The sequence below is a fragment of the Vicugna pacos genome, chromosome 6, assembly GCF_048564905.1.
Source record: "Vicugna pacos chromosome 6, VicPac4, whole genome shotgun sequence".
In the NCBI taxonomy this organism is placed as follows: domain Eukaryota; kingdom Metazoa; phylum Chordata; class Mammalia; order Artiodactyla; family Camelidae; genus Vicugna; species Vicugna pacos.
In genome coordinates this window covers 76901680-76920136 of record NC_132992.1, presented here as the reverse complement: position 1 = coordinate 76920136, position 18457 = coordinate 76901680, and the positions used below count along the sequence as shown (strand labels likewise).

General features: G+C 40.3%; 1 long non-coding RNA gene across 3 annotated transcripts in view; it reads right to left on the bottom strand.

Annotated features, from left to right (window-relative positions):
* Positions 1–18457, bottom strand: part of LOC116281011 (uncharacterized) — a 183889-nt gene that overhangs the window by 35753 nt on the left and 129679 nt on the right. For 2 of the 3 annotated variants that reach the window (XR_012073775.1, XR_012073776.1), the window contains exon 3: positions 9294–9489. This is a non-coding gene — a long non-coding RNA (uncharacterized lncRNA). Of the gene's footprint in view, positions 1–6292; positions 6516–9293; positions 9490–18457 lie in introns of those variants that run through there. The other variant, XR_012073777.1, reaches the window with a different exon arrangement.

Below are 18457 nucleotides of genomic sequence, written 5' to 3'. Positions count from 1 at the left end.
CCAGCCCTTGACCCTAACATGTTACCATTTCTTAATAGTAATTTAACAATGGTATATCAGCTTATGGAATTCTTTTTTACAAAAACATAACCAATAGCTCCACGCCTCATCTGCCACATGCTAAATGTTTCAAAAATATGACTGGAGTTTATCTTTCATTTTTTGTCATGGAGAGGATTATATTACTTGAATTTCCTCTAGATACACATTTAGTGGGAATGCGTCTAAGAAGTTAGTGTGTTCACATTCAATTTAGGCATCACCTGTTTTAGGAAACCAAGCCGTTGAAGTCTGGGCTCTATGTCCCTCCTCTTCACTCTCACAGTAACCCTTGCCTATCTATAATAGTGTATTCATCTTATTATGTCAAAATTTTACTTTTAGATGCCTGCCCTCTAGTTCTATGAGCAACTTAAGGGTAGGTGCAAAGGCCTCCCTATTCAGTCTCCGTGTCCTCAAAATGTGTTGCATGAAAGACATTGTACTATGTGCTGGAGCTGTAACTATGATTAAAACATTATTCCTAACCTCAAAAAGTTTAAAGTTAAGTAAGTGAGAGGTAGAGAAAAGGAACTTTTTATACTGTATCTTAAGAGAGAGTGAAACAGGTTCTGATGTCTAACAGATCAGGGCTTAAACGCTAGTTCTGCTATTCTAAATGCCTGGGGAAATTAATTAAATGTAGCTGAAGATGAGATAATGGCAATAATATCTAGCATTTAGACTTGTTTTAAAGATAAAATAATAAGGGAAAACCTATTCCTGACCATAGTTAAGTGCTCAGTGAGTATGAGAATGTGCACCCAGCTATAATATTCATGGTGTATGCACAAGACACTGGCAAAACAAAGAGCTGGAGTGCACAGATTTATTACACTTTAATCCAAAGAGTGATAACTGTACTAGTGGATAATAATATAAATCATTTTATTTAACCAGATGGTTATTTAAATAAGCTGATGGGGGCTGCAGCAGTGTAGAAGGAAAGTTACGAAAAGCTCCCCAAAGGAAGTGGCATTTCAATGAAGCCAGGAAAGATGAGTAGCCACTGACCTCACAAAGAGGGGCAGGACGTAATCCAGGTTGAGAGAGCACCTTTTGCAATGACCTAGAGATAAGGAAGCACATAGTGCTTTCAGGCAATTACAAGTAGTTCTGTTTAATGGTGGCATCAAATCAGAGGCATGCTGAGGGGTGGCCAAAGATGAGGCTGGAGGGCAAGCAGTAGCCCACTCATGAGAACCTCAGGTGTCCTGCCTAGGAGCCAGGACTGTATTCTGAGGGCAACTTATAGCCACTAAAGAATTTTATTCATGGATGTAGTGTAATAGAATTTACATTTTAGAGGGATGACTCAATCTGTACTTTGAAGAACAAGTTGGGAGAAAGTGTAATGATGAAGTGGTTAGACCAGAAACAAGATCCCTGACTAAGACACTGGTGCAGTAACCTGGGAAACTGCTAAAAGTGGCCTAAATATTTTGTATCCCAAGTGTCTTAGCACACAGTGTCTGACACCAAATGGAATCCTAATACACTTTTGTTGAACTAACTGAATAGTAGGAAAAGGAATTCATATGCCATAGTGGGAAAGAAGCAGTGTCTCTCCTGGCTACATAGAGTCATCTATATCTATCCCTCACGTCTGCATCTTATGCAGTCCCATATAATTAAAAGTTTTGAGAGCTCTTTACGAGAGGAAAGTAAAGAGATAAAGTAAGACACATGTGATCACAAAGTGTAATCACTTTATATTACTGGTGTTTCATAGTTAGGATTAACACCCACTTTTATGCTAAATGTGATGTCAGGTTTTATATGTGCAATTTATATAAAATTTGCATATCTTGGACTATGATTTGACTTACAATCTGCCCCAATCCATGAAACAGCACAAGATACTAGTGTGTATGTCTATTTATTTATTCCAACACAATACATTTCTACCTGCATATTTTTACATCATCCCTAATTTAAAAAGAAAAGGCTGAAATAAAAATAAAACTTACCAGTAACATAGATTCTCTGTCTCTTTCATGGTATCAGTTTCTGGATCCTTAAACCTTTTTTTTCTTCACTGTTCAGTTTGTTCAGATTGGTGCTTCATGTGGGATTCTCAGTGCTCATGATCACAGCCAAATACATCTACATAGGGCATCACCTCCTTGTCCAATCTATTATAATTCCTAAGGACTTTCAAAGGGCCTGTGACTTCTGTGGCTTCCCAAAAGCTCTGTGTATCTAATTTCTCCTGACCCCCCATTTGTTGGCATTCGTGTTGAAACAGGTGTGAGCAGACACAGGCAGGTCCATGGAGCCCACGGTTCCGTGCTGGCACAGGCTAAGGGTTACCTTCCTGCAGGAGATGACTCCGACAATGTTTTCCAGGATGCCAGCTTCCAATTAGTGTCATCTTTTGCTCCATGTCTTAGGGCAAATGTCCAGTTTATAGTAAGTAGATTCAGGCTGTTTTGAGAGATGAGCACTAATGCCATAAAAGAGATGCATTTCGGCTTCTTCCCACGTGTCAAAGAAGACTGGTCTATCAAGTGAATGCACGGTCACTGCTGTCCAGTACAAGGTCAGCCCCTTGTGCATGATCTGAGACGCTAATTTGTTTTCCAACAATGAAGCCAAATGTGCTTCCAGATGTTGAGCTATGAACACATAGCTCATAGCAATTTCAATTGAAATTGTTGCAAGCACATGAGAAAAAAAAACCCACAGCTAAGACCTACAAATTGTCCTTGGGAGACCATTTGTACTAAGGCAGTGTGTTGATGCAGAAAGCAAGGCAAAATTTTTCTTCAACCAGACCCAGGATGGTCTTTTATCAGCTACCCCATTGTTAACACAAAACAAAAATTCTTAAAATAAATTTCCTAAAGACCATAGATTTCTCTATAGCTGATGGAGGTGAGGGGAGGAAGCACAGGCTACAGGCATGAAAACTTATATAAGACTATGTTCACATGATGCCATAACACAGTTGGTGGGGTCACGTCAGTGCCAAATATGCTGAAAGATTATTGGATCAAGTTAGCTACTTTTTGTTTTCTTGTTGTGTGTTTGTTTTTACTGAATGAGTGGGGTAAGTGACCATTAAAGGATGTGTAAGCAGAGAGCCTTTCACGAAGGCATCTATTAAAGCTGCCTGACACATAAATTTCATAGCAGAACCTAATCCAGGGACAAGCAAAGACATTCCATTCTCTTCCATGGGCCTGGCCCACATACAGAAGCCCAACCTTTGGCAACAACTCCTTGACTACTTTTTAGTCCAGACCACTGGCCAACTTTGGTCTACTCTTCCATGTCCTCACATCCGACTCTGAAGACAATTTATACACTTATTCATCATTAACCCTCAATGAACTGTCTCACATATACTTGTGTATTCACACTATGGTCATGCACATTGTCAGCTATGAATCAGAGACATGCCTCAGCATTTTTCCCAGTCTTTAGGTTCCAATAACAGCCAGGATATCATCCTTCTTTGCCTTCTCCAGTGCAAGAGCAAAAAAAAAAAAAAAAGAAGCCACATATTAACTGTCAACTCTTGTGCAAAGATTAACTTTAGATATGGAGTCATTTTAAGTGTTAAAATATCTGGTAACTCTCCTCCCTTTTAAGTCTTACCTAAAATCTCATCTGCATTTTACCCTCTTTCAACTGCCACAAAAAAATAAAGCTGAGCCATGAGAACAAGAGTTTTACGTGTGAGGCGGTATGGGGTAGCAGAGGAGGCAAAGGCTTTGGAACTAGATGGGCATGATTCTGAAGTCCACTTTCCACTGCACACTTGCCTGCTATGAGAGCTTAAGCAAGTTACTTGAACTCCTCCTGCCTCAGTTTCCTCATCTGTAAAAATAATGGTTAAATGAGATAAAGCATACAGGGATATTAAGCAGAGACTTTGGGATATAGAATCACTTAATTTCTTTCTTTTTTAATTATTGATGAGGAATCTGAGTTCCCAAGCACTGATATTAGCACATCTACTCCAGAGCAGTTCTATTCAAAGATAAGCACTTGTTACAACCTGAATGTGAATGTATTTTCCAAAAATGGCCACAGTAATACTTCCAGTCCCACTTGCTCCCCCACCACCTTGCCACACCCCTATCAATTTTTCCTTTCCCTTTAAACTGGGCATACCTTTGTAACTTCCTTGACAAACAGAACGTGATGAGAAGGACTCTGTATGATTCCAAGATTAGCTCATAAAAGCGATAGAGCTGCTTCCTGGCTCTCTCTATCTAGATGCTTGCCCTTGGAACCCAGCTACCATGTAAGGAGGCTCAGGACAAATGAAAATGCCACACAAAGATGCTCCAGCCAGCAGTCCCAGCTAAAGTTCCAGCTAACAGCAAATATCAACTGCCAAGTGTATGACGAGCAAGCCTTTCGGTGATTCCAGCCTTTGAGATGACTTAGCTGATGCTAAGTGGGAGAGAATGACTCCTTACAGATTCTGACCCAAACTACGGATGTGTAGGAAAAATACATGCTGCTGCTGTTTTAAGCCACAAAATTTGGGGGTAGGTTGTTATACAATAGACAACTAGAACAGTAATTAAATGCACTGCTATTAAGTTTAGAGTCAAAAAAGAATCTTCACAAGATGTCATCTGCAATTCTTGGGATATAAAATGGAAATATATCCTCAAAAACTTCCCAATCCATCTTCCTTATTCTGTAAAAACCGAAGGACCCAAGACACTTTGTGTCTTGCTTGAGATCCTATCTATACCTGTGGTTACGTGTGTGGCTTAAAGCACGTCCAATTCAATACTGCCCTTTCCCCAATATGACTCTGAGTCCCAGGCAAGTTTGTTGGGTTCAAGATTCAAATAATCAACTTGGGCAACTATTCTCCAAGTCTACCAGAGTTCAGTATAAGGGCTCTATGCCCCTTCTGTGCTTTTTTCTTCCTGCTTAGCAGAGAGCCTGATCTGAACTTGGTTGATTTAGTGTGTGAGGCTGGGAGGCCAGATAGGATCCAACAGGCTCAACAGAGCTAACAAGAGTAAAAAGAAGTGTCAAACCATGAAATCAGCAGATGTGACTTGAAGCAAGGAGAGAGGGCAAGTGTGCTGAATGTGAGGCTGCTGTTTTTCTACAGTCACTTTTCTGAGTATAAATGCCTAGAAAGTCTGTAACATTGATCAAACGGTTTGGCAGAAGCCTGTATCTGGAAGGCAGAGAGTTTTCCACATGATGATTTTATCGTAGCAGGAGCTAATCTGTTATGATAGCCTCACATACATACACAGTCCAGCAATTAGACAATGTTGTGTCGTGTAATTGATTGTAGACTCTTGGTCATTGAAGCAGCGATAGGAAAGCGTGTTGAGATGCAGATCTGTTTTTCCTCATTGCCGCCAAACATGTAAACTGTTTAAATTGGCTAAAAAAGTTTGTTTCTTAAGGCTAATGTGTTCTTCCACTCCCATTCTACACGAAAATCAAGCCAGGACTAAATGCTAACTATCTATCAGAATAGCCCAAGCATTTTCATGGAATAGATATGGGAAAGTGACATGTACACAAGTCTAAAATTTTATGGAAAACAATAAAGGGGAAAATTGAAATGAGAACAAAAAAGAAGAAAGGCAAAGAAGAGAAGAGAGCAGAAGAAAGCATGAAAGAATTAAACTAACTACACTCACCTTAATTGTGGTTCTATGCCTTTCTCTTTTTCCAAAAAGCACATCTCAATAAAGAATAAGGCTGCATACAAGTTCTGGTGATCAAAGAGTTACCCTTTTTTTTTTTCTCCTGGAGTTTTAACTCAATACCTCACAGTAGTTCGAAGTTTTTTCTTCTCTCTCTATTTTCCCTAAATTAGTGTTTAAATCAAGGATTAGCAAACTACACCCCTCAAGTTACACTTGTTTTATAAATAAAATGTTGTTGGAATGCATGTTCATTTGTTCAGTATTATCTATGCCTTCTTTTGCACCACAATGATAGAAACGCAATAGAAGCCATAGGGCCACAAAGCTGCAAATAAATTTTACCTTGCTGGACTTTAAGAAAAAGTTTTTAGACTCCTAGTTTAAATACTATCAAATACTACCAAGTTTATGGTTCTCTTTCTAAGCTCTGAGTTTTTTGGGAATTTTTCATTCTCGTGGTTCCCTTTTCTACTTGCTGGTGGAAGAATCTGATTTTAAAGGCACCATCAATAAGATCACTAATTCTATTATTTCGATGACATTGAGAATTTGTTCCATGGACACTCTCCACAAAGATTCACTTTAGAATTAGCTTATAGAGGACACAGTTAAAGTTTTTCATAACTTTACTTCCTTCATCTTGAAACATTTGCAGGATGTTGTAACAATTTTGTTGAACAAGAAGTAGTGGGACTACCTTCCATGAACCTGACTATATTTAGCCACGGACTGCAGACAACAAAACGACTTCTTTCTACTTGAGCAAATTCTGCCTCAGCAGTAAAGTCAGATTTCTTTCTCATTTAGCTACAAACCGCTGATTTTCTTGTTCTAGGAAAGGAAAGATGAGAAAGCTGAAAGTCCAAACAGCCTGTCTCTTACATAGTTTGGTGCTAGGTCTTTTGAGTTACAAAAATCTCAGGGAGAAACTTGGACCAAAAATGGTGGGGGGAGGGACAGAGTGGAGTATAAAAATCACAGAAAACAGTGAAGCTGTTAATCATTTTTATTGTTCTTACCTGTGTGCTTCTGAAGAGTAATATTTAATGGTTATCAAAGCAAAGTGAATTATTTTCAATGTTTAAAACAGAATGAAATGTAGATACTGGCTACTGTTATGGGACATCTGAAATTGCCTAAAGGGTAATAAAATGCATCTGAAGAAGGACCCAGGAGAAGTAGCAACAATGTTGGTATTTAACACTCAGACACACAAAAATAAATGGCTTGAGAATGAGAATGAAGCCAGAAAATGAAAATCACAAGTTAAAACATGAAGGATAAGGAGTGAGGAAGTTTAGAGAGGCTAAACTTTTTGTTTTGCTTTGTCTGAATTTACAGTGTGGTTTTATACATTGCTCTGAAAGAAAAACAAATTGGGAAAACTTCTGAAAACAACTCCATACGTACCTCAGCGTTCTGATGCCTTCTAACTCACGCAAGCTGGGCGCTAATGGCTCATTATAGCACGCAAGATGTATGTGTGTCCTCATAACTCACAAGCGGTTACTCTGTAATTGTCTGTAGATGGTGAACTTCCATCATGTTTAATTGCCAGTTTTGTCCACCCCGGGTGGTTACATTCCCAGATGTCGACTAACTGTAAGGATTGGTCGTCTTCCAGATGTGTTAGGTTTTCACACATCTCTGTCAACTCCAAAAGAGTATGTGAACGCTTTTTTGAATCTATGACCACTGATGGATCTCTCCCAGATGTCTTCCTGGCGAAAGTGCCCCTTTTCTGGAGTGTTAAAATACACTAACCACCATCTGCACCCCCAATGTCACCAGTTGGTTTTAGAAAAATGAAATACAGATGCAAATTAGCAATGGGTAATCTCTGGTCCCACCATTTCAGGTCTCGTATAATTGAAGACTTGGTGATGTTACAAACGAACATCAGACTTTAAGTCTGATTGGACCTCAGACTTAAATCCAAATAAAATAACATCAACATCAGAGACAGACATAGCAAATTGCATAAAATGTTTCCCCAAACTGTGGAAGTAGTTTGGACCCAGACATTTCATGAAATGTGTATTGTATTTTATTTAATAATCACTTTTTATATTGATTTGCATTTGTTGTTGTTGTTGTTTTTGTTTTTTTTTTTTTTTGATTTTAGATAGAAGAGCCAAGTATCATAATAGATGAGGCTTGCAAAGTCCCGAATCAGACAAAAAGTTTGGACAAGTTTCAGCTAAGCCTCCAAGCTTCTCAGTATTTATTAAAATTTGGTTGGAACTCTGGGCTTTTGCAAATCCTCCATGTTTGATAGATATGCTAATGTTCCCACCAAGACAGTATAAATAATCTAAGAATAAAGTAAAACTTGGAATAATCCCAAAACAAGCTTTCAAGAGTTTTTCTTTTCCAAAATAGGAAGGCATTTGTCTTTTTTTTTTTGTCTGCTAGAGTCTTCATTTCAACCAATGATGAAAATGAAGACACTAAAATGTTATTTAATAATTATAGTTACAGATCATTAGCATGGATTCAAATAATTATACTACAACCAGTTTTTAACTTAACAAATGAACTGCATTTGCCCTGTGATGCAGAACATCTGGAAGGACAAGGAATACCTCAATCAATTGTAAGCCTTTTCTAACATCCTAGATATCTGGATAAATTGGTCAATTTTTCCCCTTTCTTTAAGATGCTAGGCATCAATACCTTTCTTTAAGATGTTAAGGCAGATAATACCTTACTGTGAACTAATTCCAGATAGCCATCAAAGAAAGAGTTTCCAAACTGTGCTGTTTTTGACCCAAAGCATTTTTCTCTGATCTATGTTATTAACACACAGAGCAATCATCCGAATAATTCTTGATGGGGTGCTCATAACTGTAGATCTCATATGAAAATGCCACACTTGATTGAATAAAGGCTCAATAGGCAAGATATGGTGAAAGACATCCAAGAACACACCTAATCACCACACTATTTTTGTAAAAGAGAAATCAAACGCAAGTCCACATATTCTTTGCCAAAACTTTTGCCCACTGATCTACAGGGCTCTTCCAAAATCACTTGACTGCCTTCTTTATCAAACAACTTGATTTATCAGAGAGACAGATTGAAAGAAAGACAGAGATGCCACAGAGAAAAGTATCAAATTGTGGAACCAGATTTCCCTCTAGATTCATAATTTCCTTAATGATGTTTCAGAAGCCACCAGTGGTGAAGAAACTAAGCGTTGCTTGCAGCCATCTCTACTCTTGTCTATTTTACACATGAACATTGCACACAAGGTTTCACATGAAAAAAAACAAAAGGGAAGTGGTGGGGGTGGGGTAGGGGGTAAGTCTACAGCTAAAAACATTTTGAAAGTGGTCCCCAGAGTATGGTCCCTGGATCAAGAATACAGCATCTCCTGGGGAACTTGTTATAAATGCAAATTTTCAGGCCCCATCTCAGATCTACAGAATCAAAAACCATGGAGGTAGGGTCCAGGGTTCTGTGTTTCAACAAGTCCTCCAGACAATTTTATGCATGCTGAGGCTTGACAACCACTGCATTAGGTGATTCCCACACCATTTCCTCCAAGAAACCTTTTGTAACCAAAGCCTTTGCTCCTTTCCCCGCCTCCATACACCACACACTTACCTGACATGCTCACACAGATGCTGGGTTGGGTGTCTGTTTTAGCCCGCATGAGCAGCTACAACAAAAATGCCATACAACAGGCGTTTATATCTTGCAATTCTGCTGACTGGAGAGCCCGAGATCAAGGCACTAACAGATGCTGTGTCTGGTGAGAGACTGCTTCCTGGTCCACAGATGACCATTTTCTTCTTGCATCCTTAATGGCAGAAAAAGAGCGCTTTGTGGTCTCTTTCATAAATGCACTAATTCCATTCAAGAGGGTTTTACCCTCATGACTTAATTACCTCCCCAAATTATCATTTGCAAATACTATCGTCTGGAGATTAGGCATTAACACATGAACTTGGAGGGGACACAAACATTCAGTCCATAGCAGCGCCATTCTGCACTTACATCAACCAGAGAATGCATACCATTTTTTATGTTATTATTTTTCTATGTGTCTACCTCTCCTACAACCACATAAACTCGTCAAGAACGGTGCCAGTTCTGGCACTTAGCATAATGGCTAGCACAAATAGGTGCTAGGTAAACATTCATGAAATAAATAACGGATACACTGATATCTGTGTATTTGCTTTATTTGTTCCTTCTTTTTTTTTAATTGAAGTACCATCAGTTACAATGTGTCAATTTCTGGTGTACCGCTCAATGTCCCAGTCATGCATATACATGTATATGTACATATTCATTTTCATATTCTTTTTCATTAAAGGTTATTACAAGATATTGAACATAGTTCCCCGTGCTATACAGTAGAAACTTTTTTAAATCTATTTTTATATATACTGGCTAACATTTATAAATCTCAAACTCCCAAATTTATCCCTTCCCACTCCCTCTCCCTGGTAACTATAAGATTGTTTACTGCCTGCAAGTCTGTTTCTGTTTTGTAGATGAGTTCATAGTGTCCTTTTTTTGTTTTTTTAGATTCCACATATGAGTGATATCATGTGGTATTTTTCTTTATCTTTCTGGCTTATTTTACTTAGAATGACGATCTCTAGGTCCATCCATGTTGCTGCAAATGGTGTTATTTTATTCTTTTTTATGGTTGAGTAGTATTCCTTTGTATAAATATACCACAGCTTCTTTATCCAGTCATCTGTCGAAGGACATTTAGGTCACTACCATGTCCTAGCTATTGTATATCGTTTTGCTGTGAACATTGGGGTGCATATATCTTTTTGAATTAGAGTTTCCTCTGGATACATGCCCAGGAGTGGGATTGCTGATCAAATGGTAAGTCTATCTTTAGTCTTTTGAACAATCTCAGTACTGTTTCCCATAATGGCTGTAGGTTTATTTGTTTATATTATACCTTCTTCAAATAAACAATTGAGGTCTTCTATAAGCACACTCACACAAATGCAATATGACCAAAATTAAAGCAAGTAACCAAGACAAAGATAATCAAGATCAGAGGGTTTGATCAATCAACCTAGGAGTCATCTTTCTATCTCTATTAATGTTTGTAACACCCAGGGTCACTGCTCTAGTGCTTAGTTCATCCCAAGAAATTCTCTGGCCCTCAGGTTCTTGTGAGAGTGGGCTATGCATCACGCCCAGGGACAGCAATAGTTACTTCTAAGGGGAAGGACTGGGGTATGTATTTCTAAAAATGGATGGGTGAGAGTCAGGGTTATTAAGGAGATCGCTTAAGTATTTTTCATATTCTTTTCACCATAATCCACAGTAAAGTAATATGCTCTCCCTCTTGCCCCAACACACACATACATACATATGCACACGTGTTTTCAGAAGCTGCTCATCTTTACTCCATGTGTTGCCCTCTGGCATTTTTCTCTTCCATTTTATTTTATTCTACTCTATCTCACTAAAATTAAAGTGTTTGAGACATAACAAATAAATTTCACGACCCATTATTGGGTTGCAAAGTACAGTTTAAAAAGTACTATACTATATAATGTATCAGGTGATTTTAATGTAATTAAGTGGGTTTTGGTTTTGGTATTCTCTGTTTTTAACGAAATCATAATTTTTCAAACAATCTCTTCTCAAACTTAATCTCCCCTTTATCTTCCAAATGTGGAGAGCACTAGTGACTCCCTTCCCCCAACAACCAACGCTGCAGTTGAATCTTCCAGAAATGCCAGTTCTACAGCTTAGTAACTATGTGACTTTGGACAAGTTACTCGTCTGTCCTGAGTGCTACTTTCCTTAACTGTAAAACAGAGGTCCTAAGATCCCTTTTACAAGATTGTAATAAGGCTTAGAGAAAAATGCGTGAAAAGCATCTTGCCATAGGAATTTAATCAATAATAACTTTTATTATCATCTCAGACCCCTGAGAGGACCATCAACTAATATTTTTAAGGCATTCTGAGATGTCTATGTAAAAAGGGGCATCAAAAGTCTATGCTACAGATCAGACTGTGCAGAAACAAAAATGTCTACTCAAACTGTGGTTCTATCCCTTAGGACCAGAATCCTTGCAGCCCAAAAGGAGTCACACACGTCAGGAGCTGGCAAGGTCCCTTTTGTGATTAATAGAATATGGATCTCCTAGGTCTTTCCAATTAGCGCCTTGCACCAACAATAAAGCACCATCCCCTCCATCCCACGAGGTTCTTTGGAGTTTAAAGACCCATTTGCTGCCTGCTCATTTGCTACAGCTACTGGTGAAATTCCATGTCCCTGTTAGGCTTATCAAATCTGGTGCCTAAAGATTCCTGTTACATTTCATTTGTGGAAAGATAGCTCTGAAAAAAAAAATTAATAAAAATGTTGAGGTTCTATCTGCTTGTATGATCCTGAGATATTGGATACTTAATAACTGAGCAGAATTTAAACTGTCAACTGTGAAAGCAGACCAAAATATACAAATTGCAATCCGAGCAGGTGCTTTACATAAAACAGGACCTATAGTATTTCTTACAAGCAGATGCCCACCACCACTCCAATCCCAGACGCTAAACACTCCATCCCTTCCAACCTTCCCAGAGCTTTGGAGCCCTTTTGAAAATACTGAAACCAAGTGTGTGTTCAAATGTTGGAGGCATGGAAGGAGCTGAAAAGGAAAAATAGTTTAGATTGCTGGGGCTAGCCCCTTAAGCAAAAATACACCTCATAACCCGGGAAACATGGTACATAAATACACTTGCCCTTACAGTTCTAAACTATGTTCATCTCCCTTTGTCACTCCTCTTAAAATTTCACCAAAGATTTTATTAGTTTAGTGAGCAGCATTTATTTTTTTTTTTAAATGGAGGATTGTGGAGCTACCAAATAGGCACACACCAGGGCAAATAAGTTAAATCAGACAATTTTCCTCCTAATGCCAGGATAAAATCAGAAGATGAATTTAGGAAATTATAGAGCACGCTGCTTCCAAAGAGCTCCTCTCTGGAGGCACTTCAGCATGTCAGGCACTGCCTAGACTCTGGGGAGTCAAGTGATTTGAAAAAGTCACAGTTCTGCCTCACATGGGACTGACAGAAACACAAGGAATAGATTTTTTATCTCCTTGTACCCTCTCCATCCCCTCCACAGTGCCTAGCCCAGAGGAAGAACATGCATTCATAGACTTCTTAACCAAAACAGATAATAGGAGTTCTAGTCAGAGACGGATCATGCTTCACATAGTTAGCTAGAACCTTGGATATTACAGGTCATCCAGCCCAAATCTTTGATTTTATAGATAATGACATTGAGGCACAGATCAATGAGGTTATGCAACAAATTATTTAACTAGGGACAGAATGAAGGTTACATCCTGTTTTCTGGCTCTTAATCCAATGTGCCTCCTAATTGGACCCGGAGGCTGACAGCTAAACTAAACTCTGGGAACAGTCAGTTTGACTCAGCCTGAACTTGCTACAAATGTTCAGGCTTACTAAGATGTACACATTTCTGACTGCTCTCCCAAGTCTATGCCCGTCTCATTCCTCCTGTCATTCTACCTTGGCCATATTAAGCCACAGCAATGACTTTCAGGGTCACTGAAAAGCAATTTATTTCATCTTAAAAAAAAAAAACAAGGGAAATGTTAATATCGTAAGATCTCTGTCTAAAATGCCCCTGGGCAAGTTTCCTCTCTGACTTTATTCTCTCTTATTTCCAACTTCCTTTTTATCCCCCTCTCTCTGTGTCAGGTTGTCAGGATGACTTTGATCTTGGAGACAGGCTTCCTCTCCTTCCCTGATTCCAACAGAGCTCCCACCAGCCACCAAGAGACAATTCCACAGAAACCCATCAATTTTTCAAGGCTAAGATCAGTCCCTGTGCTCTGTCCACAGGGGCAGGGAGGGTCCCCGGAACAAAAGATAGATGTTACTCGAAAGAAAGTATAAGCGTGCATGCGTATCAGCGGGTCCCTAAAACCTAAAGCAGTTTGTCTTCACTGAACCCAGAGATCACAGTTTCCCAGGCTTTCTGTTTTGAGACAACCTCAGGAAACCAACTTTCATATCAAACCAATAACACAGAGTAAATAGAGCTCTACGTGTTGTTCTAAACAGCCGCTGCACATCTGAGCTGCAGCCCAATTACTTCCAGTTGATAAGAACTGCATTTCAAACGAAGAGATGATTTCGGCTTAGGGAGGCCCTTTGGTTATAGGAAAACAGAACAACTCACAGAGAAGTGTCTCTTTTCACCTCCCATTTTCATAAACATTACAGTCAATTCTGGGTAATAAAAATGTAAAGTTTAATCAATAGCGAACAAACATTTTGGCAAGAAACTGAAAATGGTTTATTGGTGAGAAATAAACAAAAGGGCACTATCCATTTAAAGTCAAACTCATGCCAATTTTCCTTTGCACCTCAGTTTTTCTCTCTCCTCCACTTCAACACACCTGTTCCAAAGGACACACGAGGTCAGGAGAGAGGGAAAAAAAGAGATACAGAGAACGAAAAGAACTGGATGACTGCTTTACAAATAATAAACCTCTATCCGTAAATTATTTACTTTGCAGGGGAAAATTCATTTCACTTAAAACATTAACAGATGTGAAGAGCTCTGAGTTCTATAGAATAAAAGCAACTAAGTTAAAACACCCTTGAAAATAAACAAGAGAGGGGAAACATCCTTCACATCCCTGCCCTTTCCATCTTCCAAGAAGTAGCAATCTTAAGACCCTGGGAGGGGAACCATAATTTTTATTTGAAAACCTCTCAGGGCGGTCCTTTTGTATTTCTCGTTCTTTCTTCGCAGATCACAGCAGCAATTTTCTTTTATAGTCAGCTATTTATAGTTTTCTTTTCTCAAAACCTTGGTCAGAAAGAAACCGGGCAAAAAGCATTTCTTTCAAAAGCCACAGCATTTTGTAGCACTCCTTAAAACTATTAACTACAATCAAAAGGCAAAAAAGACAGAGAGCTCCCAAACTTGTTCAACTCATTTTTTTTTTTTTTTTGGCCATTTGGTCTGTTCTACCCAAAGACATGAAAACCGAACAAATATTTTCCTCCTGCCTCCTGGTTGGAGATGTGGGAAGAAGTACCACTCAAATACTATCTTTCCTATTCAGAAATGAAAATGCAGCAGCGAAGTATCATGGGGTTGGCATAAGTCTCAGTCCTGTTTCCTGTGTCTCAGACATTTCACAGAAGCTTCAACAATCTCTCGAGAGACTGGGGTGTGTAGAGTCAAGATTTAGAGACCTGTCTGCCACCAACAATCCCCTGGCATACAGTCATTTCTTTTGTGCCCATAGAAGAGTGGCGAAAAGCACGATTTGTAGTCAGACATAATGTGACTCTCAGTTGTGGCTCTACCTCTTGAGAATTTTGTGACCTTGGGAAAAATACTTGACCTCTTTCAGCCTTGGGTGCCCCATTCATAAAATAGAAATAATTTGACCCTTAGCAAATAGATAAGGCTTTGCACATTGTGACCACTTGAAGCACAGACAATGCTTATTCCCTGCAATATTGTCTCAGCCTGGGCTTGTACACAAGAAGATGACACTTCACAGGCTGCTGTTAATTGGGACCATGTGACTGAGTTCTGGACAATGGGATATGGGCAGAGGTAATTTAAGTCATGTCCAGACCTAGTTATAAAAGTTCTGTCTCCCTCTGGATCTCTTCATGGCATGTCTTGAAGTCAGGTAGAGGCCTGAGGACCTGTCAGCTTAGATACCAGAGTAACAGAGCTCCAACCTACATTGGATGTAGAGTGTGAGAGAAATCATACTTGCCGTGTTAAGTTATTGAGATTCTGAGATTAATCTGCTACTACAGCATAATCAAGCCTATCCTGATGATCACCCCCTGAGTCAGCTCAGGTCCTCCAAGAAGCAGATGCTAAGACAGAGTTAGAAGCACAAGACATCTACGGAAGGAACCACTGGTGACAGATAAAGAGGAGAGGGAGCAGGAGTAAGCAAGAAGAGTCTTCGGACCATGATGCAGGCTAGGTCTGACACCCATGGAAAGAGAAGGGGAAGGAAGGAAGGAAGGGAGGGAGGGAGGGAGGAAGGTTGGGTGTTGGGGTGTCAGACTGTGGTGCAGCTCTGTGAGGATCCAGGCAGGGGATGGGGCACTCTAGAGCAAAGAGTGCCCCCTAGAGGAGCTCTGTATTGGGCAGAAACGTCCCACCACTAGCCCCTCCACTGACTTCAGTCTCTAGCTAGCAGCAACATGGGAAGAACATGTCCTCCTTGTGAACAGCACAATGGATCCCAAAGGTGTAGCCTCTGGGGCTTGTCAGCTAACTAGGAACCTTGCCTCTGGGTCCCTTTTGAAGGGAGACCTGAGCTGTGTACCTCCAAGGCTACTACAACTTCTCAATAAATACCAGCTATTTTCCACATTCCACAACCCTTTGCCTCGCTCTCTGATGTTGCATTAATCAGGGGTGTCTGCCTCGCTAGAAAGTGAGCTCCTTGGGGCCTCATCAATGGCTTACTCAGCCCTCCACGTCAGTGTTTGGTTGGTATATAGTAAGAACTTAATAAGTGTCAAATGAGGGAGTGAGTGACTGAGTGACAGTGCGGGTCCTTGGAGGAAGAGAGGCAACGCCTCAGAAGTTAATGCTGAGAGGAGCTAATCCTTAAGATAGTGGGCTCCTTCCTTCAGACGGAGGCTGCCGCGGTACATACCTGAAGTCAGAATTTCAGGGCTGGACACCGTGAGAGAAGCTTGCATGCTCCAGAGTCCCTCAGGTTACAGAAGAAACAAAGTGCCGTGACACTTTCCATCCCTTCATTCTGAGCTCTGTGCAGATTTGCTACATTAGGTTGAGGAATATAGAATAAAGTTGGAGAGACAAGGAGAGGGAAGATGAAGAAACAAGATAAAAAAGCAGAGCACCGACTAGGAGAATAAGGAGGGCAGCAGGGGGCTCCCGGGGTTTAAGAGTCCTTATCAGTCATGCTGGGGAATATCTGGGTGGTGCTCGGATGCCCTGTAAGATGTGACTTTTTGAAAGCCGTCAGTCCAAACTTCCAACCCAGAATAGCTGTGTGGCCCTAGACAGCTCATCTAATCTCTCTAGCACTAGGAAGTATGTTCTGTGAAGGTCGGAATCATGTCTGCCTTGTTTATACTCTGGCCCTAGTGCCCAGCCTGGTTCTGGGAGCATGACTGACACTCAAGTTATGTCATAGTGAAGGTCTCAGAATATGGGTCAGACTAAGTGGATTTGAACCCTGGCTCTGACACTGACTGACCATGTGGCCTGAGGAAAGCGACTTAAACTTTTTCTGCCTGACTTCTCCATCTGTAAAGTGACGACATAAATGGTAAGTACTTCTTAGGGTTGTTATGAAGATGGAAATGAAATAATCCAGCTGAGCACTTAGAACAGGGTCTGGCACATAGCACGTATCCAATAAATACTAGCTATTATTATAATTATTATTGTTGAATGCGTGAATCTCTCTGCCTGCAGTTTCTTACCTATAGAAGAGTGAACATCTACCTTGTGCATTTGTTCTAAGGATTAAAAGACATAATATAAGTAAGAAAAACCTTAGTTCATTGCCTGACACAAAGTTGATCTCAGGAAGTGATAACTATTCGCAGCCCCATTCTTCCAAAATTTAACCCAGGCATCACTCTGTGTGGAATTATTCCCCTGAAGGCTCTTGTTCAAGGCTGCGACAGCCCTTGCTAGACTTGTACACAAGACGGCCCTCCAAATATCCTCCAGGTGTTCCTGGAGTGCATTTCTAGTCTCTGTAGTGAAGCCACTGGGAGGATCTAAGTCCTGAGCCAGGAAGCTCTTGTGCTCAGGATCAGGGTCCCATCCCCTTCACTCCGTTTGCCAGCCACCCTGAGCGCCATGCAGCCCTCAGAACTCTCTCCCTCGACTCTCACAAAGGGGCTGCTGGCTGTCACTAGCTCATTTTCCCGAAGGAAAAAAAAGTGTCAGCAAATACGTCTTTCTCCCTGGCCCAGGCCCCTCAATTGCCCTCTGCAGCTTGCACCTTTATAGATGCCCCAGTCCAGCTGCCTTCGGTAATGCATTCTCCATTGGCTCCCCGCTTACAGCTGAAGAATTCTGTGATGCAGCTTCAAGGAAGAATATTATGCAAACTGATGTTGCATTCTCTCTCTATTCTAAATCTTAACCTCGGGACATTCTTCTAGAAGTTTAGAAGTCCCGAAGTCAATGGAGATCACAGCAATCAAAAGAACAGTCATTTGTTTTCCACTGCAGAGGATGCAGACCCTGCCAGTGCTGTGCTTCCATTATGGATGAGTTTATGTTTAATGCTTCAGCGAATGCTAGAGGGAAAGAGAAAGGATTAGACAAGATGCTGCTCAAACCACTGGCACCAAGCGTGGTAGAGGGCCAAGACCATCAAGCCTGCCTCTCAGGACGGAAAACCCTTCCTTTCTCCTTATGCAGAAAACACCGGGACACACAATCTTACTGGTACAAAGGTATCTCACAGGACAATGGGCCAGAAAATGTGGAGTTTGACATTGATTAACCAGCTCCCACAAAACACAAAAAGCATCCCCATTTCAAGGCCTGCCTGGTAGGGAAGGACACAGTGAGAACCAGGAAGTGGGTCTAAGAGACAAGTTAGCTGCTTCTCGCTACCTTTCATTCTTTTATTGACTAGTTACTTGATGGATTTCCCATATATACGTCTTTGAAGAGGAATTTGAAGGATGACAGTAATTTCTCTCCTTTAAGTGTAATGATGACATGAACAAATAAAAAAAAAAGAGATAAAATTTTAA